This window comes from Podarcis liolepis (genome assembly GCF_965112155.1).
Source record: "Podarcis liolepis genome assembly, chromosome: W".
Taxonomy (NCBI): Eukaryota; Metazoa; Chordata; class Lepidosauria; order Squamata; family Lacertidae; genus Podarcis; species Podarcis liolepis.
This window is the reverse complement of record NC_139568.1, coordinates 26,886,971-26,914,725: the sequence shown is the minus strand read 5'-3', so window position 1 is coordinate 26,914,725 and position 27,755 is coordinate 26,886,971. Positions and strand designations below refer to the sequence as shown.

Here is a 27,755-nt window from a genome sequence, read left to right as displayed (position 1 = left end):
GGGCGGCTGGAGGCCAATCGCTGGAGGAGAGAAACCGCAATTTGGAAGAGCACATAGCCATCCTGACGGCGAGGCTGGACGAACGACGGTCGCTGGATGCCCAGGGGAAACCCACCCCCATAGCGAGGAAGGTACCGGGACTGGTGCACAAGTTTGGGGGAAAGCCTCAAGAGTATGGGGCGTTTAGAACAGAAATAGAATATGCCTTGAAGCTGCAGAAAAATGATTTTGAAAATGACGCAGCCAAAGTTGCTTATATTGTGGGGCACTTGGAGGACGGGGCGAGAGAGTGGATTCGACTGCTTATGGCGACGCAGAATGACGCCATGGAGGATCTATCGAAATTCTTTCAGGCGATGGATGCTATGTTCAGTAGCGATGTGCAGCAGAGTGTGACCAAACGGGAACTGCTAAGCTGTAAGCAGGGAGAAGGGTCAGTTAGAGACTATTGGTCACGTTTTGCCATGATTGTTCATCGTCTGGGGTGGCAGCTGGACGCGGAACCCATACAAATGCTATTTGAGGAGGGGCTGTCACCAACGGTCAAGGATGAGCTTTCGCGCGCACCCCGCCCACAGTCTATGGACCAGCTGACCAAGGCAGCCCTTGCGATTGGAGTAAGACAGGAAGCGCGGGCTCAGGAGAGGCGGGAAGGGAGAGAGCAGCGTTGTCATGACTACCGCATTCCTAGAATACCTAGGCAGCCTTCCCCGCCGGCGGAGCCAATGGAAATAGGCGGTGCGTGCGCCCAGGAAGTTTCAAACGCCAGCGGGAGTCGCAAAAAGGAGGGAAAGGATGTAAAAACGACCAAGAAATGTTTCCTTTGCCAAAGGCCAGGACATTTTGCCAGAGTCTGCCCACAAAGAAAGGCCTGGCAAGCAATGGTGGGGGCCGTGGGGGGCGAGGAGGAGGAACCCCAGACTCCGGAGCAGGGAAATGGAAACGCTTGGCTGCCAATCAGCGGGCACAGCAGCCGAGCCAACAACCAATGAATGTGCCCAAACCAGATTCTCCAAGAGCAGCAATTGCCATTGAGGTGGTGCTTGAGCTCCCAAGTGGGCACCCAGTGAAGGTTCAAGGTATGCTGGACTCAGGAAGCTCATGCAATTTTTTTAGCAGGGACTTTGCTTTAGAGCATCAGCTTCACCTGCTACCTTTGGATGCACCTCTGCAAGTCACCACCATTGATGGGAGGGAGCTGATTGGGGGGGAAGTTACCCACCAGACCCCACCGATGAGAATGAGAGTGTCTAGGCACTCAGAGACAATCGCTTTCCACGTTGCCTCATTAGCGGGTCCCCCAATAATATTAGGGATGAGCTGGTTAGCGCAACATGATCCGGTGGTGGCGTGGCATCAGAGGACCGTCAGCTTTGGGTCTGACTACTGCCTGCAGCACTGCCTAGGAGGGGAAACGCCAAGGATGAGCGTAGCCAGAGTGGCAAGCACTGCAGTGGAGGGTAAAGGGAAGGTGCCACCGCAATATGCTGATCTGAAGGAGGTTTTTAGTGAAAAGGAGGCAGATAGACTGCCACCCCACAGGCCGTTCGATTGCCAGATCAATTTGCTCCCTGGGGCGCAGCTGCCGGTGGGTAAGCTGTATGCCATGTCAGACAGAGAGATGAAGGAGTTACGGGACTTTATCGACAAGAACCTAAAGAGAGGGTTTATAAGAGAGTCCAAGGCAGTGGGGGGCAGTCCAGTATTTTTTGTGGACAAAAAAGACACTGATAAACCGAGACTGGTCGTGGACTTTAGGGGGGTAAATTTGGTGTCAGAACCTGTGACGTTCCCGATGCCCAGAATTGATGACATTCTGACGAGAGTGAGGAAGGGAAAGATTTTCACCAAGCTAGATCTGAGGGGGGCTTACAACTTAATCCGGATGAGAGAGGGGGATGAATGGAAGACCACCATGTTCACACCCCTGGGGGCTTTTGAATATCTTGTTATGCCCTTCGGATTACAGTCAGGCTCCGCCTGTTTTCAAGCTTTCATGCACCACGTGTTGGGGTCTCTGCTTTACAAGAACTGTGTAGCTTTCCTGGACGACGTCTTGATTTATTCAGAAAATGAGGAACAACATGTGAGAGATGTCAGGGAAGTGCTACAACGTTTGCAGAAACACCAGTTGTGGGTCAAGCTAGAGAAATGTCAGTTTCATGCCCGAGAGGTGGAGTTCCTGGGGTACAAGTTATCTGACAAAGGCTTAGTGATGGACCCAAGCAAGGTGCAAGCAGTATTAGAGTGGAAGACCCCAAAGACCCGAAAGGATGTGCAGAGGTTCCTAGGTTTTGGCAATTTCTACAGGAAGTTCATCAAGAACTTTGCGCACTTGACTGCCCCAATCACGGACTGTCTCAGTAGCAAAAGAAAGTTTGTGTGGACGGAGGAAGCCCAGCAATCCTTTGAAAATTTGAAGAAGGCATTCGCGTCGGAGGAACAATTACTACATGTGGATTTGGAGAAACCAATGAGGGTGGAGACGGACGCGTCAGACAGAGCCATCGGGGCGGTTCTGTTGCAGCCAGGACTGAACAAGCAAGAATGGAAACCGTGTGCCTTTTTCTCGAGGAAGCTGAGCAAGTCGGAACAAAACTACACCGTGTACGACAGAGAACTGCTAGCAATTTACGCCGCCTTTCGTCGGTGGCGCCATTTGCTGATAGGGGTGCAGCATAAGATCCAGGTCTGCACAGATCACAAGAACTTGGAATATTGGCGGACAGCACGGGTGCTCAACCAGAGACAGATCCGCTGGGCGCAGGAGTTTTCCAAGTTTTCCTTCGAAATCCAGTATGTGCCCGGCGAGCAAAACGTGAGAGCAGACGCTCTCTCACGGAAACCAGAGTACTTCGAAGGAGAGGGGCCGCCGGAGACCCGCCACATCATACCTGAGGACCGATGGGTGTGTGGGGGGGGGACTCTAGTGGGCACGAGAGAACTGGCCGGACTCACTAGGGATGATGAATTTGCCCGGACAAAGATCAGGGAACTCCAAGAGGGGAGGGGAGCACCAGAGGGGTTTGAAGAGAAGGAAGGGGTGTTGTACTACAGGGGGGCGATGTACGTACCGGGGGAGGCTCTAAGAAGAAGGGTACTCAAACAACTACATGACACCCCCACAGCGGGGCACTTTGGGCAACACAAAACCATGATGCTGGTGACCCGACAATTTTGGTGGCCACGGGTGAGGGAAGATGTAAGGGAATATGTAAGAGGTTGTGACCGATGCCAGAGGGCCAAAGGGGAACGCATGATGCCAGCGGGTTTGCTGGAACCCTTACACACACCCAACAAAGCCTGGGAGGTGGTGTCAATTGATTTCATGATGGATTTGCCCAAATCGAGGGGAAAAACAGCAGTGATGGTAGTAGTCGACTTGCTAACCAAAATGTGCCATTTTATCGCCTGCTCCCATGCAGTGACGGCAGAAGAAACGGCAAGGTTGTTTGTAGAACACATTTTCAGGCTGCATGGCGCCCCCTTGAGGGTTTTGTCTGACCGCGGAAAACAATTTACTTCCCGGTTCTGGAGGAAGCTCATGAGCCTACTGCAGGTCGAGGTCAGCTTCTCGACAGCGAGACACCCAGAAACCAATGGGCAGGCGGAAAGGGCAAACAGTGTTCTTCAGCAATACTTACGCTGCTACGTTAGCGAAAGGCAGAATGATTGGGTAGAGAAACTAGCGCTAGCAGAATTTGCGTACAATAATGCTGAACATGTGTCCACCGGTATGAGCCCCTTCCTGGCCAATTATGGGTGTCATCCCAGGGCATTCCCGGGTAATGAGGAACAGAGCTGGAGTGTGCCTGCAGCTGAACAGTTTGTGGAAGAAATGGAAGCGTTACATCAACAGCTCAAGACGAACCTAGAAAGGGCCAAAGCCAGTTACAAGAAGCAAGCAGATAAACACCGGAGGGAAGGGGAAACCATTAGGGTGGGGGATTGCGTGTGGTTGTCCACTCAAGGGTTACTCTTTAAGGGAGGGTGCAAGAAGTTGCAGCCCAGAAGACTGGGCCCGTTTGAAGTCATACAACAGATAAACCCAGTGGCGTTCAAGCTCAGGTTGCCCGACAACATGAAAATACATCCCGTGTTCCACAGGTCCTTACTCTCACCACACAGAGAGGGGCGGGAATTCGAGGGGCGGGAGGTAGAAGTCTTGCCACAACCACAGGTAGAAGAGAGGGAACACCAGAGCTCGGCCGCAGAGATAGTGGACTCAAGGTGGCGAGGGCGGCAGGTGCAGTACTTGGTGGCGTGGGAAGGAGAGCCCTGGTCGGAAAACACGTGGGTGCCAGCAGAGGCAGTGGGCGACGAGCACATGGTGGAAGTGTTCCACCGACGGTTCCCAGATAAGCCCAAGCCCTTAGAGCGATTCTGGGAAGAACAGTTCGGCACCACAGAGGAGGAAGAGAGTTTCGAAGGGTTTTCAGAATCCGAAGAAGAATCGGATTGGGAGAGTTATTCCTTGGGTGGGAACCTTGGCAGGTGGGAAGAGGTGTTCACACCCACAGATGAGGAGGACAGCTCTTTCAGGGGTTTCCTTGGCTCGCCGACCCGAGAAGAGGCTGCAATAGAGCCCCCGGGTCGGAGGGGGAGTGAAGGGGGCTCTGGGAGGGAGGTGGATGTCAGGGAACTGCCATCAGAGGCACGGGAGAAGGAAAGGGTCTCAGATTCTGCAGGGGAAGGTCCAAGCGCTAGAGGGAGACTCAGCCGGGAAGAAGGGGAAGAGAATGAGTGTAACACCAGGGATCAGGGAGAGCAACGGGACAGGGAGGTGCAGGGGCTCCAAGACTCTTCGTTGGAAGTTAGCGAGGAGAGCCCAAGCACCCCGCTGCCCACGCCCACAGAGAGGCGGAAACGATTGGGCGTCAAACAACTCTTATGTTGGCAACGCTTTAAGAAACGCCCACAGACAGATTCTACGAGTGACTAAGGGCAGCCATGCTAAGATGGGCTGCGCAGTCCGGAGGGTTTAACCAGGCAATCCGACGCTCAAACGGAGCAGGATTACGCACGAGTAACTCCCAACCACTACACTAAGGTTTTGGAGAAAAATTTAACAGTCATGGAAAGGGAGAAGTTCCAGAATGAAACAGGCTTGACGGTGGTTAAGAAGGTGAAATATTTAGGGGTTCATATGACATCTAAGAATCTGAATTTGTTTAAAGATAACTATGAGAAATGTTGGTCAGAAGTTAAAAAGGATCTAGAAATATGGTCAAATTTGAAGCTTTCAATGTTAGGCCGAATTGCAGCTATAAAGATGAATGTATTGCCTAGAATGTTATTTTTGTTTCAAGCATTGCAAATTCTTGACAAGATGGACTGTTTCAAGAGGTGGCAGAAGGACATTTCGAAATTTGTCTGGCAGGGCAAAAAGCCCAGAATAAAATTTAAGATATTAACGGATGCAAAGGAAAGAGGGGGATTTGCCCTGCCGGACTTAAAATTGTATTATGAATCAGCAGCGTTCTGCTGGATGAAAGAGTGGATGCTCCTTGAGAATACAGATATACTAGATTTAGAAGGTTTTAATAACGCATTTGGATGGCATGCATATTTATGGTATGACAAAGTTAAGGTGCATAAGGCCTTTAAAAATCACATAAAAATGAGTATGCCGATGACACCCAACTCTATCTGTTGATGGATGGCCATCCTGACTCGGCCCCAGATACACTGACCAGATGTCTGGAAGCTGTGGCTGGATGGTTACGTGGGAGCCGGTTGAAGTTAAATCCTTCGAAGACAGAGGTCCTCTGGCTGGGACGGAGCGATATGGGATTGAGGGGGCAACTCCCGTCTCTTGCGGGGGTGCAATTAGTGCCAGCATCATCCGTGAAGAGTTTGGGTGTAATCTTTGATACCTCCCTCTCTATGGAGGCGCAGATTACAGCTATAACAAAGGCGGCATTTTTTCATCTCCGCCAAGCTAAGCAGTTGGCTCCTTATCTCTCTCGCCCTGACCTAGCCACTGTGATCCATGCGACGGTCACCTCCAGACTGGATTATTGTAACTCGCTCTACGTGGGGCTGCCCTTGAGACTGACCCAGAAACTCCAGCGGGTGCAGAATGCCGCGGCAAGACTCCTTACGGGGTCTTCTCTGCGAGATCATATCCATCCGGTGCTGTACCAGCTGCACTGGCTCCCGGTGGAGTACAGGATCAGGTTTAAGGTGCTGGTTTTAACCTTTAAAGCCCTATACGGCCTAGGACCCTCGTACCTACGGGACCGCCTCTCCTGGTATGTCCCACAGAGAAATTTACGGTCTGCAAATAAAAACACCCTAAGGATCCCAGGCCTCAGAGAGGTTAGGCTGGCCTCAACTAGAGCCAGGGCCTTCTCGGCCGCGGCTCCAATCTGGTGGAACGCTCTGTCACAAGAGACTAGGGCCCTGCAGGACCTGACATCCTTCTGCAGGGCCTGCAAGACAGAGCTGTTCCACCAGGCCTTTTGTCAGGGCGCAGCCTGACCCCCTCCTCTGGCAATCTGCACAAAATTTTGCTTGATGGTTGCCATTAATTTGATTTTAATTTGATTTAATTAATTTTATAATGAATGTTTTAGAATGTTGAGCTATTTTGATTGTTGTTAGCCGCCCTGAGCCCAGCTTCAGCTGGGGAGGGCGGGATATAAATAAATTTATTATTATTATTATTATTATTATTATTATTATTATTATTATTATTATTATTACATTGTCAGAAAAGCATTATATAATGTTTGGATTAGATATAAAGATTTGATGGAAAACAAAACTCCTAGATGGTTGTCGCCTTTGGAGGCTAAAGCTGTGAAAAAACTCAATATGGAAGCCAAATGGCCAAAGTATTGGGAAATTTTGGAACAAGAGGGTGACAAATTGAAACTACAGAGTCTTGAGAAATTGAAAACTAAAGTACGAGATTGGCTCCATTATTATCAAATAATGGAGGTTTATAAACAAGACAGGAAAATTGGCTTCCAGGTGGAGAAATCAAAACTAGAAACAGAACTGTTAGAACCCAATGCTAAGAATTTGTCAAGAATGTATAACTTGTTGCTGAAATGGAATACACAAGATGAAACAGTTAAATCAGCTATGATTAAGTGGGCACAGGATATTGGTCATAACATCATGTTTGCTGACTGGGAACAGTTGTGGACCACCGGTTTAAAATTTACGGCATGTAATGCCTTAAAAGAAAATATTATGAAAATGATCTATAGGTGGTACATGACCCCAGTCAAGCTAGCAAAAATCTACCATTTGCCTGACAATAAGTGTTGGAAATGTAAAGAAATTGAAGGTACTTTCTATCACCTTTGGTGGACGTGCCCGAAGATTAAGGTTTTCTGGGAAATGATATATAATGAAATGAAAAAGGTACTTAAATGTACTTTCCCTAAGAAACCAGAGGCCTTTCTCTTGGGCATTGTCGGCCAATTGGTGTCAAAGAGAGACAGAACTTTTTTAATGTATGCTACTACAGCAGCAAGAATTCTCATCGCAAAGCATTGGAAGACTCAAGATCTACCCACTCTGGAAGAATGGCAGATGAAGGTGATAGACTATATGAGACTGGCTGAAATGACCGGCAGAATCCGCGATCAGGGGAAAGAGACGGCGGATGAAGATTGGAAGAAATTTAAAATTTATCTTAAGAAATATTATAGAATTGATGAATGCTAAAATGTCGAGGTTTTAAAAAAAGGGGATTACAGCTACAAAAGATTAAGTAAAAGAAAAAAATAAATAAGGGATAAATTTGATAAAAATAAATCTTAGGATCTGCTGAAATAATTTTGGAAATGGGGATGTAGAAAGGGGAGGTTTGGGGGAGTCGAAGAAGTGAGGTTTATGAAAAAAGGATACGAAATTATGCATGTTTGTTTGTTTTTCTATTTGTTTGTATTGTCTATAAAAAATTTTGTAAAACCAATAAAAATTTTTATTAAAAAAAAAACATAATAAACCTGTTCGGGCTCTACAAAAAAAAAAGAAAGATTGGTATTTATTAAAAAATTGGGATATTTTAGATCTAGAAGGTCATGACACCCGTTTTGGGTGGCATGGCTATCTTAATTATGGGAAAATAAAGTCACATAGGACTTTTTCAAATCATATAATAAGAAATGCTATATATAAGGTATGGGGAAAATACAAAAGATATTTGGAACAGAAAGCCCCAAGATGGAACTCTCCACTAGAAGCAATATCTGTTAAAAAAAGTAACAACATCAAAGAGAAGTGGATAACGTATAACACAATATTAAGGGGGGGAGTGTGAGGAATCAAGTCTTTATCAGGAGAAACAGGAGACCAAGCCGGGTGCCTGGGAGAGTTGCCAGTTTCTCCTGATAAAGGCTTGATTTCCGACATCTGGTAGCATGGGCAGGGGAAAGAGATAGACAGAAACGTATTTACATGCCTTTATTTCTGTCTTTGCAGCATTACAGAAAACATGACTGCTCTCTTCATACTCCTGCAGTCGACAGAGAACAAACACTTCCTGTCCAGCTCATATTACACTCTGAGCTAATTCCGGTGCCCTCTGCACTGTGAATTGACTGTCCCTCTGTTTCCCACGGAACAGTCCCAACATTCCCATTATGTTTTGTTTTCAAGCTACCAGCAGCTCGCGGCTGCATTGCTTCAATATTGTAACATACTTCCCCATATGAATCAATGTGCACTGCGAGCAAAGCGTGATCCAGAGAAGAAAACAAACAGTTGTTATACATATAACACTCCCCTGTTGTTTCAGTTCCACCCTTGGAACTACCCGCCACTGGTTTCCCCAGTGTACCTCTCTGGTTGTCTGACGTCCAAGGAATGAGTGCATCTGCATTACCTTGGCTAGGGAATGTAGTGTTACACTTAGCAACTCTCTGTTGTGTCTTTGTCTCTGACTTAGACACAGCTTCAACCTGTCTTGAGTTGTCAACAATAGTAACACATGCAACAGCTGAGTTAGCAAACTCTTTTGAATACCTCTTGGGTGGTACACCCTTTGTAACTCTCTCAGACCTACGTATGAGGTGCTGATCCTCTCTGCTCACTGGTTCAGTCTCAGGACTCTTTGGAGAACCAGTTCCAATAGTAAACAGTGGTTCATCCTTCACCTGTGAAGGTCTAGCCATTGTGTGAGACTTCCTCTCAATGACTGTGTCAACTGAGCTCTCTGAGCTATCACTGTTACTCTCAGTACCACTGTAATCAGTAAAATCACCATCATCATCTGAATTGTCCTCTGTGGGAAATGTGGGAACAATTACTCTCTCCTGTTCAGGAGCACTCTCTAGAAATTTTGTGAGAATCACCTGACCAGATTCAGACAAAATTACTCTGTAGAGACCCTTTTCATAACCCACAAAAATGCCTCTAGCATTCTTTACTCCACCTGGAGCTTCAGTCTTTACATGAGACCCAAAAACCTTAAAATGGACAACAGAAGGTTTTCTGTGGAATAGCTTTTCAAAAGGAGAACTTCCTAAATCTTTTGAAACCTTTCTCATCCAACTGTAATAAAAAAAACATTAACGACTCTGCCCAATACTCATGTGGCACATGTGAACTCAGCAATTGCGCCTTCATGCCATTTTGCAATTCTTTGTTCACTTGCACACAGACACCTCTGTTCCATGCTTCTGCAGAAACAGCAGTCTTGTGCCTGATCCCTTTCTTATGCAGGAAATCCTGAAAATCCTGTAAAAGAAAAACTGGCTTCTCATCTGTGAAAAGACAATCAATGTTAGCATCATGAACATTCTTAACTTTGTCACAAAACTCTTTAAACCTTTCTAAGGCTTCTTGTGGTTTCTGCAATGTATATATAATCACACATAATGAGAGAAATAATCCACACACACAAGATAATATCTTGCATTGCCTCTAGATGGTGCTAGAGGACCAATCACATCAGCATACACTCGCTGAGATGCCCTGTTAACCTCGGTCGCCTTCTTGACGTCCTTCGTCATACCTGCAAGAGAAATCATGTTAGATTCAGATGCATTACAATTTATGCAATCACTTTGATCAAAAGTCAACAAATACAGTCCATCTTTCTCTCTGGCAGAAAGATACAGCTCTCCATCTTTGAAGATTTTGCAGCTTTCTCTATCATAGGACAAAGTCAGTCCTTTCTTTGTGATCTGCGAAACACTCAGCAGATTGAACTTTAAATCAGGAACCAAATACACATTGTTAATAGTCAAGTTCAGACTCTCAAGATACACAGTTCCAAACCCAGTCGCTTTCAGCTCCTGGCCATTGGCCTGTTTCACAGTGAAGCTTTGCTTCTTAAACGTTGAAGACAGATCTCTGTGTGATGTCATGTGTTGCGTGCATCCCGTGTCAAGAACAAAAGCGTTCTCCATTGAAAATGCGGCTTTTATTGACAGCAATGCTTTTGCAGGTTTCACCTGGGACTTGGTACGACTTTTGCCTGACGCCTCAGGCTTTGCAGAGCTCCCCTTAGCTCCTTCCTGTTGATGTGGCTTCTTACAATTCCGCTGAAGATGCCCAGTCTGTCCACAATTGAAACAACGGACAACGTTCAAAGCAACAGCCTGTTCTTCACTTGCAATAGCAGCGGGGGTGCTTGAACTCCAAGCTTCTCTCCCCCTGTCTTTGACATCTATTGCAGCAAGTCTGTCTTTCTCATTGAGAAGCACGGCACAAATTCTCTCCGTCGTAAGAGCTCGAGCAGGTAGAGAACCCAGCTGACTTGTAACGGTTTTATAAGTCTGATTAAGGCTGTTAATAATCATGAAGCAGAATATCTCTTCCTGTAGAGGGAAATTGCGTTCCGCCATCTGCTGGCGTAAGAATTTCATCTCTGTCAGATGCGCTCGTACATCTCCATCAGGCGCTAGCCTCAGATTGGTCAGTTTTTCAAAATGCAGCAACGCTGAAGAACCAGCATCTCTCTGATGTATTCTACGCAGCGTTTGCCAAATCTCACGCGCGTATTCCAAATCCTGAATATGCACGAGTTGATCATCTGAGATACACAGAATTATGGCCGTCCTGGCTCTCACATTCTGTGAATTCCAACCTGGCGTTGGTGCAGCAGGGATGGGGTTATCAATCACCCCAAAAATCCTCTGATTCTGAAGCAGGGCTTTCATCTTTACAGACCATGAGGAATAATTGTCATTAGTCAGTGGAGGTGGGTAAGGTAAGCCTCCCCCCTTCTTGGTATCCATTTTGAATCCAAGCTTCAGCTCTCACTCTCAAACCTGTAAAATTCCAAGAGTCTATTGGCTGTTCACTGCGTTGCACTTTGCAGCTAAACGCAGGCTGTTTTGAAAGTCCCTCCAAGAGCAGTGAGAGAGCAGACAAAACAAACGCTGGAATTTTTGCCAGTGTTTTTCCAGCCTTTCACAGTCCCAGCCCCTTTTCCGTTGGCTAGCAACTTTCCACTTTACTGACGTTTCGTTGCTTAGCAACTGGCTTATCAAGACTATCAAGGAATGCGAAGAATGTGGCTCTCAGTGCTGTTTTCACCCAAAAGCAGACACTCAGTGAACCGAAGAATGCTTCAATTTGCGTTCCCTCTCACAGCCATAAAATCACCATACCTTGAGGGAATCCGTTGCTCAGCACAAACACCTCCTCCGGTGCTCAGCCGTCCTTGTAGCTTCCATCCGCACACTACCATATCTTCCTTATCTCCTTGCAGAGGATGAAGTACGATCCATCAACCTCTCTTGTTGCTTTCATGGATCAAAACCATCGGCTACATGCTACCAGATGTCGGAAATCAAGCCTTTATCAGGAGAAACTGGCAACTCTCCCAGGCACCCGGCTTGGTCTCCTGTTGACCTCCCTGTCTGCTTTCCCGGCAAGATCCAGGCAGAGGTCGCGATAGGCGATCCTTCTCAGCATGAGAAGAACACCCCCCTCTTTCCTGCCCCCCCCCCGGGCAGGGGAAAGAGATAGACAGAAACGTATTTACATGCCTTTATTTCTGTCTTTGCAGCATTACAGAAAACATGACTGCTCTCTTCATACTCCTGCAGTCGAGAGAGAACAAACACTTCCTGTCCAGCTCATATTACACTCTGAGCTAATTCCGGTGCCCTCTGCACTGTGAATTGACTGTCCCTCTGTTTCCCACAGAACAGTCCCAACATTCCCATTATGTTTTGTTTTCAAGCTACCAGCAGCTCGCGGCTGCATTGCTTCAGTAGCGTAACAGGGAGGAGGGTGAACTAATATTGATAAGTTATGAGAAAATAAAAGATCACTTTTCTAGTTGGCTAGATTACTTCCAGGTGAATGAAGTGTTCAGACAGGATAAGCAGATAGGTTTTGAAAAGGAGCCTTCAAGATTTGAAAGAGAACTACTGAATAGTAAAACCAAAATAATAGCAAAAATGTATAGACTTCTTTTAGACTACAAAGTAATGGATGAGGAGGTTAAGGCTGTCAGTATCTCAGCTCACAGTCAGAGGTAACTGGCCTCCACAAGGCAAACTGAGTGAGATACTTGTTTACATTCCGTCTGCGTCTCCCGGCAGACGTGGTCATAAACCGGCGATTCTCCTCGTTAGATGTGAGGAGAACACACCCTCTGCTTCTCTCTCCTTGCATTCCCCCCCAGGGAGGGGAAATGAGACAGACAGGAGTCTATTTACATGTTTTATTCCTGTCATTCAGCAGTACATAGAAACGTGACTGCTCCCTTCAGACTCCATCAGAAGAGTCACAACTCCACCCCTGTACTTCCAGTACAGGTCAGATGACACTCTGAGCTAACATCCGGTGCTCAGTACAGCGAATAGACTCCCCCTTTTCCCCAACAGTACAGTTTGAAACAACAACAACAACCTGTTTTGCATTCCAGCCACCTGCAGCTGGCTTTTGCATTGGTGCTTTTTCCCAACAACCTCCCCCAAAAGCATCAATAGGCAAAACACGATCCAGAGAAGAAAACAAACAGTTGTTATACATATAACAGTCCCCTGTTGTTTCAGTTCCACCCTTGGAACTTCCCACCACTGGTTTCACCAGTGTACCTCTCTGGTTGTCTGGCTTCCAAGGAATGAGTGCTTCTGCATTACCTTGGCTTGCTACTCTCTGTTGTGTCTTTGTCTCTGACTTAGACACTGCTTCAACTTGTTTTGAGTTGTTAACAATAGCAACACATGCAACAGCTAAGTTAGCAAACTCTTTTGAGTACCTCTTTGGTGGTACACCCTTTGTAACTCTCTCAGACCTGCGTATGAGGTTCTGATCCTCTCTGCTCACTGGTTCAACCTCTGGACTTTGTTGAGAACCAGTAGCAATCAGTGGTTCTTCCTTCACCTGTGAAGGTCTATCCATTGTGTGAGATTTCCTCTCAATGACTGTTACAACTGAACTCTCTGAGCTATCACTGTCATCATCAGTACCACTGTAATCTGTGACATCAGAAAAATCATCATCATCTGAATTGTCACCTGTGGGAAATGTGTGTACTACTACCCGCTCTTGTTCTGGAGCACTCTCTAGAAACTTTGTGAGAATCACCTGACCAGATTCAGACAAAATTACTCTGTAGAGACCCTTTTCATAACCCACAAAAATGCCTCTGGCATTCTTTACTCCACCTGGAGCTTCTGTTCTCACATGAGACCCGAAAACCTTGAAATAGGCAACAGAAGGTTTTCTATGGAACAGCTTCTCAAAAGGAGAACATCCTAACTCTGTTGAGACTTTTCTCACCCACACGTGAAGATAGGACGCTAGCGACTCGGCCCAATATTCATGTGGCAAATGTGAACTCAGCAATTGCGCATGCATCCCCTTTTGCAATTCTTTGTTCACCCTCACACAGACCCCCCTGTTCCACGCTTCGGCTGAAACAGCAACTTTGTGGTCTATCCCTCTTCCATCCAGGAACTTCTGAAACTTCTGTAACAGAAAAACTTGTTTCTCATCTGTGAAAAGACAATCAATGTTAGCATCATGCATATTTTTAACCTTGTCACAAAACTCCTGAAACCTTTCTAAGGTCTCTTGTGGTTTTTCTATCACAAAAACCCAAGAATAATTAGTGAAACAATCAACACACACAAGGTAATATTTTGCACCGCCTCTAGATGGTTCTAGAGGACCAATCACATCAGCATACACCCGCTGAAATGCTCTGTCAACCTTCTTGGTCACCTTCCTGGTGCTCATGTTGGTCACACCTGCAAGAGAGATTTCGTTAGAATCAGAAGAATTACATTTCATGTAATCACTTTGATCAAAAGTCAACAAATACAGTCCATCTTTCTCTCTGGCAGTAAGATACAGTTCTCCATCTTTGAAGATCTTGCAGCTTTTAGCATCATAGGACAGTTTCAGTCCTTTCTTTGCAATCTGCGACACACTTAGCAGATTAAATCTCAGTTCTGGAACCAGGTAAACATTGTTTATAGTCAAGTTCAGACTCTCAAGATACACAGTCCCAATTCCGGTCGCTTTCAACTCTTGACCGTTGGCCTGTTTCACAGCGAAGCTTTGCTTCTTAAACGTTGAAAACAGTTCCCTGTGTGGGCACATATGAACCGTCGCTCCCGTGTCGATTATGAAGGCGTTCCCAACATCTGGCGTGGTTCCTTTCGGCATCATAGCCTTTGCAGGTTTCACCTGGCACTTGGTACGGCTTTTGCCTGACGCCTCAGGCTTCGTAGAGCTGCTTTTGGCACCTTTTGACTGGCGTGGCTTCCTACAGTTTCGCTGTAGATGCCCAGTCTGTCCACAATTGTAACATCGGACAGCGCTCAATGCTATAGCATGCTCTGCAGTAGCTTCAGCAGCGGGGGAATTAGAACTCTGTTCTTCCCTCCCCCTGTCCTTCACTTCCAGTGCAGATTGAACAGTTCCTTCGCTCCCCCATCTAGGGTCAAAGCTCTCCTCAGCTTTCGATGAGCTCTTAGGAACTTGGCCAGCATCATCCTTGCTCACCCCTTCTGGGGTAGTCGTCTTTCCAGACCATGATGAATAACTGCCACTGGTCAGGGGAGATGAATAAGGCAGGGCTCCCCCCTTCTTGGCATCCATCTTGAAGCCAAGCCTCTCTCTCACTTTCCAGCCTTGCTAAAACTCCAATAGCCTCTGCTGGATTGTTTACTGCCTTTCCAGGCAAACTGCAAGCTGTTTCTCAGACCTTGCACAGCATCGAAAACATAGTCAAAACAATCTTTCGCTTCCCAGGCACTCTTTCAGAGCCATCTGCGCAGCCAGTAAATTTCCACGTCTCTGACGGGCGTTGCTTAGCAACTGTGTTTATTGCAGTTCATTTTTCGCTCCACAGCCGAGGCGCGCAGCCCCACGTCTGTTACGCTTAGACCGCTGAAGTCCCCTCTGAGTCAGTCCCTCCCCTGCACCAGTTTAAGAGGCTTGCGCTGCTCCACCTCTTCCTTTCTCTCCTTTTCCGCAGGGTCTTCCTGCCCGCTGGGGTTTCGCCCCTCCTGGATTCCCCTGACGCTGAATCCCCAGACTGCTCTCCCTCCCTCCTGCGGGCTTTGGGACCTGGCTCCTCCTCCGGGCTGCCTGTTCTTCCGCGCGCCTCCACATTTGAACTTGGCGCGCGCGCCCAACTCCTGACCTTCCTTTTGACAGATACGCTACTCCCTTCACTACTCCACTCCCCTTCCGGGAGGACGGCTTTCTCTGACCTCCTCTCTCTCTCTGCTGCCGGAGCTGCTTCCCCTGTCACACTGGAACCTCCTCCCCCTTCGCTGCGCTCTGGTGGGGAAGCTGGTCCTGACTCCCAGCTGCCACTTGGGGATCCCTTGCTGGCCCCCTGCTCCTGACGCGTCCCCCCTGGGGCTCCCCTAGCCTTGACCACAGGCGCCCCCTCCTGGGAATCCTCAGATTCACTGGAGAGGCTCATGTAATCCTCCGACCCACTGCCATCCTCTTCCTCGCTGTCCTGGGATTCTTCCCCATCGCTCTCCATCTCCTGCCTCCCCTGTGCCTCTGTCCCTGAACCCCTGACACAGCCTTATTGCATTAATTCCAAAACAGGGAACGGACAATCTACTTATTAACAACTATAGGCCTATCGCACTTCTAAATAACGATTATAAATTATGTGCAAATATTTTAGCCGAAAGATAAAAAAAAGGCTTCCAGATGATGATACACAATGACCAAGCCGGCTTTTTGCCCGGGAGGCACATTTATAGCAACACTAGAAACATTATAAACTTATTAGCGTATTTAGACTTAAGAATAGAAAAGAAGGCAGTCTTAATGGGTATAGATGCAGAAAAAGCTTTTGACAGGGTATCCTGGAAATTTATGAAAGGTCTATTACACCATAAGGATTTTGGTATACAGTATATAAAAGGGATTGATGCAATATAATCAAAACAAAAAGCTAAAATCATAATCAACTGAAATTTATCACAGGAGTGTGAAATCAGTAAAGGGGTCAGACAAGGTTGCCCACTATCCCCCTTAATTTTCATATTCACATTGGAAGTTTTATGTAAACAAATTAGGGAAGAAAAAGAAATAAAAGGGATTATGCTGGGAAATAGAAGTTATAAATTGAGGGCATTTGCTGATGATTTAATTATAACTACGGAGCAACCAAAACAGAGTTTAAGAAAGGCGTTGGAAATAATATATGGCCTCGGTAAAGTTGCGGGGTTCAAAATGAATTTAAACAAGACAAAACTAATAGTTAAAAATATGTCGCCAGATGAAAAAGCAGAATTAGAACAAATAATACACATTAAAATCTACCCCAAAATCAAGTATTTAGGATTATGGATAACACCACGGAATATTAACTTATATGAAGATAATTATACCAATTGTTGGAAAGATATCAAAAGACAGTTGGAGACATGGACAAGGTTAAATTTATCATTCCTGGGCCGTATTTCGGTAATTAAAATGATAGTTTTACCGAAGCTACTCTTTCTATTCCAAACGATTCCAATTACAGGAAAGACCAGCAGTATCAACAAGTGGCAAAAAGAAATTTCTAATTTTTTGTGGAAGGGTAAAAGACCAAGCGTAAAGCATAAGATATTAATAGATACTGTAGAAAGAGGTGGCTACGGGTTACAGGATTTGAAGCTATATTACGAAGCCTCGTGTCTTCTCTGGTTGAAAGATTGGTATTTATTAAAAAATTGGGATATTTTAGATCTAGAAGGTCATGACACCCTGTTGGGTTGAAATGAACGACAGACGAGTAGGTAGGTGTCATACGGGAGGCGTCTCTCGAGCAAGCCTCGGAGACTCCCTTTTTTTGGATATTATGCAGCGTTTGCCACGTGTGTGCTTGTTGCTGATTGGTTAACATAAGTACAAAGCAAGGGTTGCATATAAGACATTAATTATTGCATATAAGACATTAATCATAGACAGGTTAAAGGTTGGGAAAAGGAATGCAGAGTTTACACAGGCATGGTTTCGGACTGCCCGTACCAGAGTGGTACGAAATGGAATGTACAAGGAGGGGTAAGTATAGATTGATATGGTGTGAACTCAAGGTGAACAGAACGTACCAGGGTGATGAGGGAATGTCTTAGCATCAGCACGGTTCGAGCAGCATGAGCAGAACAAAGCTTAGAAGCAAGACTTCCCATCATGCCACAGTTATGTGCAGAAGCAGTGCTTCCCATCATGCCATGGTCATGTGCAAAAGCAATGCTTTCCTTCATCTCCCCCTTTCTTTTCTTATTTGCGAGGTGTTCTGGGTGAATAAGACAAAAATACTTCGGGATACGTGGTATGCCAGCGCATGCCCGAAATAAGTTCACCAGGGTTGACGGGACAAAAATATTTCGGGATACATGGTATGCCAGCGCATGACCGAAATAGGTTCGCCACATCTCCCCTAATGTTTACTGCTGGTGCTGCAATTTCGCAAAGTAGGCAGCAATGATTTTATTGGGTGGCTGAGGGGGAGAGAAAAGCCGAGACAAAAGACTTATGAGTCCAGGAATGCATTGGAGGAAGCAACATAGCAAAATCAATATACATATTATAATAATGGCATATTGAAAGAGATTATGAAGCCAATTCAGGTTTGGCAACCAGCCAGTGAGCCACTGGGTGAATGAGTCCCACAGGCCAGAAAGTCCAACGTCCTGTTTAATGTGGTGTGTAAGATTTTGCAAATGAGAGATTTGCTTTTGGATGGCTTTGGAATTATCAGTAATATTAAAACAACACATGTCGTCCACTTGTTCACAGCCGTAATGATGAAGCATCAATAGATAATCGATAGCAGCGCGGTTCTGCAGAAGACCATGCTGGAGTTCACTCTGCTCTTTATTTAGAAGATGAAGCGCTTGAGAAGTAAAATTCAGGGCTTTTGCTGCAGAACAAGCTAAAGAGTTAACGTTCCTACTATTGCGTACAGCCAATCCAGGGACTCCTAGGAGAGAAACAGCTAAAGAGATATATTCAGCAGACTTCCGGAGGCGGCGCCAACGGCTATGGCAGTCTCCTTCTAAGACGGAGGGAGAAGCTCCGCGGAAACTGTGTCTTACCGCTACGGCGCAGCGGGGACCCGTTCAAAAACCGCAGGCGAGGGAAGCCAGAATCGCCCCCCCCAATTGGCAAAGGAACCCCGCGAGGGGCTCCGGAGCGGAACGGGGGTGGCGCGGTGCTGAGAGTCGATCGCTACTTCTGTGGAGTGAAGCTGGAGAGCGCTGACCTGTTTCCTTTGAAATTTCGGCTTTCAAATTACAACCCGTGGGTAAGACTTTTTAAGAATCGGGAGATCAAATGTTTGGTTTGCCTTTGATCGACGCAGCGAACTTGAATTTGGCACTGAAGTGGGAAGGCGTAAAAAGGAAGTCCGTCTTCTGGTTTTGTAAACAGGATTAAAGCAAAGACTTTTGAAGCTAGAGCTGGAGAAGCAGAATTAAGAGGAGCTTAAATTTTAATGCCAGATACAAGAACTCCCTCTTAGAGTGAGGGGGAGAAGGAAATCTTGGACTTGAGGATAAGAAAGTGAGGAAAAAGACCACTGCCTAATCCCTGATATTGGTCTGCCAGAGACAGTAAGAAAGTGTTGCACCGTTTATAAATATTTATAACTGTTTGTGAATACTCTGCATGTGAACTGGAAAGGACTCTTTGCAACTGTTGCCTATTATTGAACTGTTGCCTTTTATTGAAAAAGTGGAAGTTAAAAAGGGCAGGACTGCTTTTGGAAAAGTTGCTCTGAAAGTAACATTGTTGCCAAGGTGCTCCCCTAGAGGAGGTCTGGGATATAGCTGGGGATTTTCCATTACAGCTGGCCTGGAAACTTTCTCACCAGAAAGGAAATTTGAACTGTGTGAGTGACCTTGAACTTTAAAGATAAAGTAATGGATCAGGAAAAACCCCAGCCTACAAGGATAAAAACGATTGCAGCAACGAAGACAATCAATAGTAGCACCTCCTGTCCTAGAAAAAGAAGACACTGGGCAGCCTGGAGCAAAAAGTACAGGCTCTGAAGAGACATTAAATGCATCTTTAGACAAAATATTTGGAGCTTTAGAAAAATTGTCAGCTAAAATTGATTTAAACACTACAACTATCAGCTCCAATACGCAGGCTATTGACCGATTGTTGCAGGAATCTAAATTGACAAGGAAAATTGCCGACGAAGCTAAAGAAAAGGTGCTGGCGGTAGAAGGAAAATTACAGCCAATTAATAAACAATTAGAAGACCATAAGGCACAACTGTCCTTAATTGAATTGAAAGATAAACAGGCTAATTTAAGGATCAGGGCGGTACCGGAATTGGAAGAAGGCAAACTGAGTGACTTTCTTACACAGGAATTTGAAGAATTCTGGGGCCTTGACCCAGAGAAAGACTTCAAGATAGTGACAGCCTTTAGACTTGGCAAAGGGAACAAAGGGGGAAGGAAGAACAAGGTAAGAGACTGTTTGATTACACTCAGATCTAGAGAAGAGAGAGACAAAATACTGGGCCTACATTATCAGAAATCATTGGAAATAGAGGATTCAAGGATAGAAATTTTTTAAGACATCCCAAAATATCTATTGGACCTCAGAGCCAACTACGGAGACCTGGTGAACTTGTTAAGAAGAAACAGTGTCATCTTCAGGTGGGAATTTCCCCAGGGGCTGTCTTTCACTTACAGAGGGAAAAGGGTGAAGATAAGATCAGAGGAGGACAAAGTGAGATTCCTGAAGGATCACGAGGAAGATCTACAAAAAGAGGCAGAGAGAAGAGAACCAAAATTAAAACCAGGAGTTTTGGACCTAGCAAAGCTACCATTGGAACTGGACAAACCAGAAGTGATACCACCCACAGACCAAGAACAAGTACTGGGAGCAGTCAGAGGGGAAGCAGAATAACCACACAATGTCTCTTCAGGTATTAAGCTGGAATATTCGAGGTTTGAATTCCCCTGATAAGAGGAAAAGAATCTTTCATCTATTGAAAAAGGAAAAATTGGACTTGATATGCTTGCAAGAAACTCATGTGACTAGAACACACAGGAAAGTATTAATTAACAAAAGATTAGGACAAGAATTTATTTCATCAGACAAAGTTAAAAAAAGAGGAGTGGTGATTTACGCAAAAGAAGAGTTTGGATTTGATATCCCGCCTTTCACTCCCTTTAAGGAGTCTCAAAGCGGCTAACATTCTCCTTTCCCTTCCTCCCCCACAACAAACACTCTGTGAGGTGAGTGGGGCTGAGAGACTTCAAAGAAGTGTGACTGGCCCAAGGTCACCCAGCAGCTGCATGTGGAGGAGCGGAGACTAGAACCCGGTTCCCCAGATTACAAGACTACCGCTCTCAACCACTACACCACACTGGCTTATCACCTAAATTTGTCTTTAAAGATGATCAAGGAAGATTTGTGGCTATTGAGATACAATTTCAAGGTGAGAAATTCTTGATAGTAGGGATATATGCACCAAATGAGGGGAAATCAGAATTTTATAAGAAACTGCATGAGACATTGCTGGACTTTATGGACTTTAACATCATTATGTTTGGAGATATGAATGGAGTGGTATCGACAAATATGGACAAGTCAGAAAGACAAGTGGTGACAAAAGACAGAAGACTAGCGAAAACTTTTTTTGAAATGACAGACAATATGGACTTAATTGATATCTGGAGAACTAAGAACCCCCTAGGTAGAGAGGGGACATTCTTTTCTGAAGCCCAAGAGACTTGGACAAGGATTGACCAAATCTGGATAACCAGAGGAATGGCTCCTAAGATCCGAAAAGTGGAAATATGCCCAAAAACTTGCTCCGACCATAATCCTGTGAAAATGGAAATGAAACCAATATCGACTGGTTCCTTCAGATGGAGGATTTAGAGATCCAGAAATTACCAAGAAGGCCCAAAAAATTATAAAAGACTATTTTGAGATAAATTTGAAGACCACAGTGGAAAAAAGAACAATCTGGGACGCAAGCAAAGCCGTAATGAGAGGGTTTTTGATTCAGCAAAATGCAATAAAAAGGAGAACCCAAAATGAGAAAAAAGAGAAGATTTTGGAGAAAATAAGAGAAGGAGAGAAAAAACTTAGAGCTAAACCAAAATCACAAGAGATTTTGAGAGAAATTAAGTCATATCAAGTACAATATATGAAAATGATAAATCAGGACATTGAATGGAAAGTTAAACAGATGAGATAAAAGACCTTCGAATCAGCTAATAAATGTGGAAAGCTGTTAGCATGGCAGTTGAAGAAGAGACAAAAATTAAACACGGTTACTAATCTTGAAGTGGAGGGAAAGAACATTCAGAATCCACAGGAAATTAGAAGCTGCTTCCAGAGATACTTTAAGCAATTTTATACACAAGGGCCGCAGATTGAGTCGAAAATTGATCAATTTCTGAAAACTAATGGATTACAAAAAATTTCTCAAGAAAACAAAGTATTATTGAATTACAAAATAACTGAACAAGAGGTGGAAGGCGCGATTCAGAATATGCAACTGGGCAAATCTCCAGGGCCTGACGGATTAACCTCCAAGTATTACAGAACTTTGAAGGACTATTTAATTCAACCATTAAAGGAGGTTTGCAATGAAATTATGGAGGGGGAAAAGGCGCCAGAGACGTGGAAAGAAGCTTATATCACACTTATACCGAAAACTGAGTCTGAAAAGACACAACTTAAGAACTATCGCCCCATATCCCTACTTAATGTGGATTACAAAATCTTTGCAGATATCTTGGCTAGAAGACTGAAAAAAGTCTTGGCAGAGGTGATACATAAAGATCAGGCCGGCTTTCTCCCTGGAAGACACCTATCGGACAATACGAGGAATATAATTAACATCTTAGAAAAGCTGCAGGTGAACATTAACACAAAAGCAGTCTTGATTTTCGTAGATGCGGAGAAAGCCTTTGACAACATTTCCTGGAGTTTTATGAAGAAAAATCTTCAGGGGATGGGGGTTGGACAAAACTTTGAAAATGGTATAGGTGCGATATATTCTGAACAAAAAGCCAAATTGATAGTAAACAATATGGTTACAGAAGAGTTTAAAATAGAGAAAGGGACACGACAAGGTTGCCCAATTTCCCCATTGCTTTTCATTTCGGTCCTGGAGGTTTTGCTAAATATGATTAGAAGGGACCATTTGATTCAAGGTATTCAGGTCAGAGTTAAACAATACAAACTTAAAGCTTTTGCAGATGATAATAATAATAATAATAATAATAATAATAATAATAATAATAATAATAATAATAATAATTTATTATTTATACCCCGCCCATCTGGCTGGGTTTCCCCAGCCACTCTGGGCGGCTTCCAAAAGAATATTAAAATACTATGATACATCAAACATTAAAAGCTTCCCTAAACAGGGCTGCCTTCAGATGTCTTCTAAAAGTCTGGTAGTTGTTGTTCTCTTTGACATCTGGTGGGAGGGCGTTCCACAGGGAGGGCGCCACTACCGAGAAGGCCCTCTGCCTGGTTCCCTGTAACTTGGCTTCTCGCAGTGAGGGAACCGCCAGAAGGCCCTCGGTGCTGGACCTCAGTGTCCAGGTAGAACGATGGAGGTGGAGACGCTCCTTCAGGTATACTGGACCGAGGCCGTTTAGGGCTTTAAAGGTCAGCACCAACACTTTGAATTGTGCTCGGAAACGTACTGGGAGCCAATGTAGGTCTTTCAAGACCGGTGTTATATGATCTCGTTATGACATTACAGGAGCCGATATCCAGCACTAAGAGGGCCCTAGAAGTAATCCAGGATTTTGGTCAAGTGGCAGGCTTTAAATTGAACAAATTGAAAACTAAGGTTTTGGAGAAAAATTTGGCGCAGATAGAGAAAGAGAGGTTTCAGAAAGAGACAGACTTAACATTAGTAAAGAAGGTAAAATACCTGGGGGTGAATATGACATCCAAGAATGTGAACCTATTTAAAGACAACTATGAGAAATGTTGGTCAGAGGTAAAAAAAGATCTAGAAATTTGGACGAATCTGAAGCTTTCCTTGCTGGGTCGAATTGCTGTTATTAAGATGAATGTTTTGCCGAGAATGTTATTCTTATTTCAATCATTGCAAATTATTGATAAGATGGACTGTTTCAAGAAGTGGCAAAGAGATATATCTAGATTTGTCTGGCAGGGCAAAAAGCCCAGAATAAAATTTAAGATTCTTACTGATGCTAAAGACAGAGGGGGGTTTGCCTTGCCAGACTTAAAACTTTATTATGAGTCAGCAGCTTTTTGCTGGCTGAAGGAATGGCTACTTCTTGAGAATACAGATGTTTTGGATCTTGAAGGGTATGATAACATATTTGGATGGCATGCATATCTATGGTATGGCAAGGTAAAGGCACATAAGGCATTTAAAAACCATATTGTCAGGAAAGCACTGTTTAATGTCTGGACAAGGTACAAAGATTTTCTGGAGAATAAAACCCCAAGGTGGCTATCACCTATGGAAGCGAAAGCTTTGAAAAAAACTCAATATGGAGGCTAAATGGCCAAAATATTGGGAAATTTTAGAACAGGAAGGTGATAAATTGAAATTGCAGAGTTACGACAAACTTAAAGAGAAGGTGCGAGACTGGTTACATTACTTTCAAATAAGAGAGGTTTATAACTTGGATAAAAAAATTGGTTTCCAGGTGGAAAAATCAAAGTTAGAAACAGAATTGTTAGAACCCAATGCTAAGATACTTTCAAGAATGTACAATCTGCTGTTGAAATGGAACACTGGGGAAGAAACAGTAAAATCTGCAATGATAAAATGGGCACAAAATATAGGACATAATATTATGTTTGCTGACTGGGAGAAGTTGTGGACCACCGGGATTAAATTTACGGCATGTAATGCCCTAAGAGAGAATATTATGAAAATGATATACAGGTGGTACATGACGCCAGTCAAGCTAGCAAAAATATATCACTTGCCCGATAACAAATGTTGGAAATGTAAAGAAATTGAAGGTACATTCTTTCACCTTTGGTGGACGTGCCCAAGGATCAAGGCTTTCTGGGAAATGATATATAATGAACTGAAAAAGGTATTTAAATATACTTTCCCGAAGAAACCAGAGGCCTTTCTCCTGGGAATAGTTGGCCAATCGGTGTTAAAGAAGGATAGAACTTTTTTTATGTATGCTACAGCAGCAGCAAGAATTCTCATCGCAAAGCATTGGAAGACACAAGACCTACACACCTTTTGAAGAATGGCAGATGCAACTAATAGACTATATGGAGATGGCAGAAATGACTGGCAGAATCCGAGACCAGGGAGAAGAGTTGGTGGAAGAAGATTGGAGGAAGTTTAAAACTTATTTGCAGAAATATTGTAAAATTTTTGAATGCTGATGACATTGAAATGAATTGAAGGGGTTCTAGCAACAAGGTAAAATGTAAGATGGGATTAATAATAGATAAACTAATAGGACATGAACTTGCTGAACCAATTTCTAAAAGGAATACAAAAATGGGAGACGCGAGGAAGTCAGGAAAATAAGTTAACTAAAGATGAGAAACTAAGAAAGAGGGAATTTTTGTTTTTCTTTTATATGTGCTTTTTTCTTTTTCTATCTTTGTGTTTAATGTATGTATTTTTGTATTTTGTATCTTTTTCGTTTTTTGTATTTTTCTAAACTTTTCTATTGATAAAACCTAATAAAATATTATAAAAAGGAGATATATTCAGACCTACTGGGAAGAGAAATTGAATCGTCACAATCGTTAGTCAATGCAATAGAGCGGCGATATCGAGAGCGGGTCAAATGATGCTTTTTGGGTAATACGATGGACAAACGGCTTAAGCAGCAGGGTGTGCCATGGCTGATGTTTGCTGGAATGTAATTAAATGCATAGCCAGGACACGTCCAGAACCAGCCAGCAGGTAGTTCTTTGTATTTATATACATAAGAAATATTTACATAATTAGAGCAGTGGAAATTATCCTTGCCCATTTTCACACAGTTGGATTTTGTGCAATTGACCATACGGGCACAGGTGACATTAAAAGAAGCCACGTATGGGGTCAACAAATCAATGGCCAAAGGTGGGTGTCTGCGCACTTGGTTACCCCAGTTGTGGTAACCGGAATAACCAAGGGTGTGGAGAGAATCATTTTGGGGTAGGGATGAGAAAAACCAGGTATCATTTTGTATGTCAAAAGGGTCATGGCAAACAGGGATAAGGCAGGAGCCAAGGATTTCACCTATTGATACCTGTTGGGTTAGGCAAAAGGAAGAAAGATTGAGGGTCTTTGCAAAAGATTCCCACACATTTGTTGGTGTGGAGTTACCGCTATTAAGAGCGGAAGCAGAAAGAGGCAAAAACAAAACGCTGAAAATGAGCACTAAAGCAAGTAGCTTTCCCCCCGTTATGGGCCATTGTTCTACCCATACCGGGGTGGTTGATTTCCAGTGGAGGGGGAGTGCAAGCTTACTCATTTAATTGAATGGTAGCTTGTAATTGTTGTAGTAACTCTCTGCCCCACAGATTGAGATGGATTTTTAACACACAGGGCTGGATATATGCAATGGTTTCAGAGCTATCAGGCAGAGAAACAGGCAGCCACTGTACGCTTTTGGAAGAGGTTTGAGGTCCACCTACACCCCAAACTGCAGAGGCAGACTCAAGGGGCCACGTGGGGTCCCAGCAACTACTGGAAATTACAAAAATGTCCGCGCCTGTGTAAATCAAGCCTTCCAGAACCTTGCCATTTGTCTTGTACTTACGAAGAAGTTTCTGATGACCAATCCGCTGGATTACAGCTAACAGCTGTGGATAAAAAGGAGAGAGCTCGTGCAAATTACTATCAATAACAGAAACAGTAGGGTGAGAAGGGAGCACCACCAAATGCGCCCAGGACTCACCCTTCTTTAACTGCATGGGCATGTGGCTCCAAAGTTGAACCATTATTGTATGCTCGGCCAAGAGCGCCAAGAGGGCCAAACATGGAGTCCAGCACTCTTCCGTTGCGCAGCTTTGCTAACTGTCCGTGCCGATCCAAACGTCCTTCCTCCGCCTTGGCTGGTTAGCAGAGCGATCACAGCGGTTAGAAGCAATTGCAGTGTGTGGGTAATAATTCAGAACAAACACAAGGCGTTCCTTATCTTCTTAGCCTTTAATCATGTAGTATAACAGCATAAATCAGCCCGGCGAAAGCTCGCACATTCTTCCTCTCGCATAGCGTACGAGACACAGACAGACTGAAACACTCAGAGTAAACCACTCCCGTTAAAGTCTGTGACCACGCCTCAGGAATGTGAGACGTCACTCAGAACTCTTTAACCCTGTGAGTTCTGAAACCCTTAACACCCCCTCTCGTCTTGCATCCTGAGGGAAACTGAGGACACATATTTACAGACCTCTTTGAGTTCAACTCACCTCCCATTGCCTTTTGCCTCCCACTGGCATCTATCCCAGGCAATTGTTGAATCCCTTCCACACTCCCAGAATCACACTGTGCGAAACCAACCCACGCACTGGTGACCTGAAACCTCTCAGGTGGAATCCCCTTTGTGGTGCGAGTTGACCGCCGGAGCACGAACTCAGGTGCTCCTCCTGACCCACTGGGATCAGCAAGTGTGTCTCCTAGCACAGAAGACTCCCCCTCTGATTTGCTGCGTCTTCGGGCCTTCTGCACTTGGCTAACAGGAGATGAAGGCTCACTCTTGGGTTCTCTCTTAACAGCCTGTGGAGAAATCCACCCCTGTGCTTGACCCTCATCAGCAACCTGGTCTTCAGCAACAGGCTCCGCCTCTGTTTCTCCTTCCTCCCTTTCCTCCCCCTCAGAATCAGACAGACATTCTGAGAGAACATCAGGACCATCCCTAGGCTGTGACCAACCACCCTGCTCACAGAACTCAGCAAGCTTGCTGACCAGCAGCTTGGTCTGATCACCCTCTGGGTATGCAAACTTCCACCCATTTGTTGCAGGATCATACCCACAGAAGATCATTTCCTGGTACCTTGGACCACCCTCCTTCCGTTGAGCTGTTGGTATTGGCACTGAAGCCCTGGAACCAAACGCACGGAAGAAATGCACCTGTGGCTTTTGCTTGTGCAACAGAAAAAACGGTGTGTCACCTACAGCGTGATTGTAGGACCTGTTAAAAACAAAGCTGGCAAATTTCCAAGCTTCACTCCAAAAGCTCTGAGGCAGCCCAGCGTCACACAGCAAAACCCTGACAGCTTCAGCCAGTGTTTCACTCCTGTGCTCTGCCACGCCTCTCTCTTGAGGAGACTTAGCACCCGTCACCTGGTGACGAATTCCCTTTTGCTTGAAAAACTCCTTCAGAGCAGACCCAGTGAACTGTGACCCACGGTCGCTCCTG

At 44.8% G+C, this 27,755-nt stretch overlaps 1 long non-coding RNA gene across 1 annotated transcript in view; it reads right to left on the bottom strand.

Moving 5' to 3' along the window:
* Window positions 1-27,755, bottom strand: part of LOC310697714 — a 294,210-nt gene that overhangs the window by 265,978 nt on the left and 477 nt on the right. The window lies entirely within an intron of this gene.